Here is a 3,453-nt window from a genome sequence, read left to right as displayed (position 1 = left end):
GTATATTGCACAAATCTGGCCTTTATGGAAGAGTGGCAAGAAGAAAGCCATTTCTTAAAGATATCCATAAAAAGTGTAGTTTAAAGTTTGCCACAAGCCACCTGGGAGACACACCAAACATGTGGAAGAAGGTGCTCTGGTCAGATGAAACCAAAATTGAACTTTTTGGCAACAATGCAAAATGTTATGTTTGGCGTAAAAGCAACACAGCTCATCACCATGAACACACCATCTCCACTGTCAAACATGGTGGTGGCAGCATCATGGTTTGGGCCTGCTTTTCTTCAGCAGGGACAGGGAAGATGGTTCAAATTGATGGGAAGATGGATGGAGCCAAATACAGGACCATTCTGGAAGAAAACCTGATGGAGTCAGCAAAAGACCTGAGACTGGGACGGAGATTTGTCTTCCAACAAGACAATGATCCAAAACATAAAGCAAAATCTACAATGGAATGGTTCAAAAATAAACATATCCAGGTGTTAGAATGGCCAAGTCAAAGTCCAGACCTGAATCCAATCGAGAATCTGTGGAAAGAACTGAAAACTGCTGTTCGCAAATGCTCTCCATCCAACCTCACTGAGCTCGAGCTGTTTTGCAAGGAGGAATGGGAAAAAATTTCAGTCTCTCGATGTGCAAAACTGATAGAGACATACCCCAAGCGACTTACAGCTGTAATCGCAGCAAAAGGTGGCGCTACAAGGTATTAACTTAAGGGGGCTGAATAATTTTGCACGCCCAATTTTTCAGTTTTTGATTTGTTAAAAAGGTTTGAAATATCCAATAAATGTCATTCCACTTCATGATTGTGTCCCACTTGTTGTTGATTCTTCACAAAAAATACAGTTTTATATCTTTATGTTTGAAGCCTGAAATGTGGCAAAAGGTCGCAAAGTTGAAGGGGGCCAAATACTTTCGCAAGGCACTGTATCCACTAATTCCAATATATCCATCACGTTCATGATTTCCTTAAGTGCCTGAGGGTGATATTTGTAGTGTGATTTCCTTTATGGTCCATAGAAATATTTATAACCATATTAAAATTCCCCACAATAATAATAGTCTAGTGTTGCTTGTAGAGTTGATACATTCTTATATATATATTTTCAAAGAAGCTTGGATCATCATTATTTGGACCGTGTGGGTTAATAAGCCATATGTTTAGTGTCCAATAACATATTTAAAATTATCCATCTACTTTGATGATATGTTTGGACAATTTGCACACAATTTGTCTTGGGTCACTATAACTATATCTATTTTGCCAATTGGATTGATCCCCTCTACCACACGGAACCCCACTAATCTACCGACGGAAATGAGGTGGCTAAATACAGACCTCCATCCTATGCTAGCTTGCTACCGATGGCCCGGCTAGCTGTCTGAATCGCCGTGACCCCAACCAACCTCACTACTCACTGGACCCTTATGATCACTCGACTAAGCATGCCTCTCAATGTCAATAGGCCTTGTCCATTGCTGTGCTGGTTAGTGTTTATTGGCTTATTCCACTGTAGAGCCTCTAGCCCTGCTCACTATACCTTATCCTAGCTTTCAGTTCTACCACCCACACATGCGATGACATCACCTGGTTTCAATTATGTTTCTAGAGACAATATCTCTATCATCACTCAATACCTAGGTTTACCTCCACTGTATTCACATCCTATACCTTGAAGCTATTTTATCGCCCGCAGAAATCTCCTTTTACTCTGCTCCAGACGTTCTAGACGACCAGTTCTCATAGCTTTTAGCCGTACCCTTATCCTACTACTCCTCTGTTCCTCTGGTGATGTAGAGGTGAATCCAGGCCCTGCAGTGCCTTGCTCCACTCCTATTCCCCAGGCGCCCTCTTTTGATGACTTCTGTAACTGTAATAGCCTTGGTTTCTTGCATGTTAGCATAAGAGCCTCCTCCCTAAGTTTGTTTTATTCACTGCTTTACCACACTCTACCAACCCAGATGTCCTAGCCGTGTCTGAATCCTGGTTTAGGAAGACCACCAAAAATTCTGAAATCTTCATCCCTAACGACAACATTTTCAGACAAGATAGAACAGCCAAAGGGGGCAGTGTTGCAATCTACTGCAAAGATAGGACAGAACTCTGCAGGCTACTATCCAGGTCTGTACCCAAAATATTTGAACTTCTACTTTTAAAAATCCACCTCTATAAAAAAAGTCTCTCACCATTGCCGCCTGCTATAGACCACCCTCTGCCCCCAGCTGTGCTCTGGACACCATATGTGAAATGATTGCCCCCCATCCATCTTCAGAGCCCGTGCTGCTAGGCGACCTAAACTGAAAAATGCTTAACACCCCAGCCATCCTGCAATCTAAGCTTGATGCTTTCAATCTCACACAAATTATCAATGAACCTACCAGGTACCACCCCAAAGCTGTAAACACGGGCACCCTCATAGATATCACCCTAACCAACTTGCCCTCTAAATACACCTCTGCTGTTTTCAACCAAGATCTCAGCGATCACTGCCTCATTGCCTGCATCTGTAATGGGCCAGCAGTCAGTGAGCAGGCCTTTCTAATCAACCTGTGTCATGTATCCTGGAAGGATATTGATCTCATCCCGTAAGTAGAGGATGCCTGGTTATTATTATTTTTTTTAAATGCCATCCTCATCCATCTTATATAAGCACGCCCCATTCAAGAAATTTAGAACCAGGAACAGATATCGCCCTTGGTGCTCTCCAGACCGGACTGCCCTTAACCAACACAAAAACATCCTATGGCGTTCTGCATTGGCGTCGAACAGCCCCAGGGACATACAACTTTTCATGGAAGCTAGAAACCAATATACACAGGCAGTTAGAAAAGCCAAGGCTAGCTTTTTCAAGCAGAAATTTGCTTCTTGCAACACTAACTCAAAATTGTTCTGGGACACTAAAGTCCATGGAGAATAAAAACACCTCCTCCCAGCTGCCCACTGCACTGAAGATAGGAAACACGGTCACCACTGATAAATCCACCATAATTGAGAATTTCAATAAGCATTTTTGACCCAAACTGCTAGAGACCTATATCTATCCTACCCTGCCTTTCTAAGGTCTTCGAAAGCCACGTCAACAGATTACCATTTTGAATCCCACCATACCTTCTCCGCTATGCAATATGGTTTCAGAGCTGGTCATGGGTACACCTCAGCCACGCTCAAGGTCCGAAACAATATATTAACCGCCATCGATAAGAAACAATACTGTGCAGACGTATTCATTGACCTGACCAAAGGCTTTCGACTTGTACGCTCTCGTTGGCTGGCCCTCGCTTCATATTCACGCCAATCCCACTGGCTCCAGGTCATCTACAAGACCCTGCTAGGTAAAGTCCCCCCTTATCTCAGCTTGCTGGTCACCATAGCAGCACCCACCTGTAGCACACGCTCCAGCAGGTAGGTAGATATATATATATATATCTCTCTGGTCACCCCCAACACCAATT

The sequence above is a fragment of the Oncorhynchus masou genome, chromosome 3 (genome assembly GCF_036934945.1).
Source record: "Oncorhynchus masou masou isolate Uvic2021 chromosome 3, UVic_Omas_1.1, whole genome shotgun sequence".
Classification (NCBI taxonomy): domain Eukaryota; kingdom Metazoa; phylum Chordata; class Actinopteri; order Salmoniformes; family Salmonidae; genus Oncorhynchus; species Oncorhynchus masou.
This window is presented reverse-complemented; position numbering follows the sequence as displayed.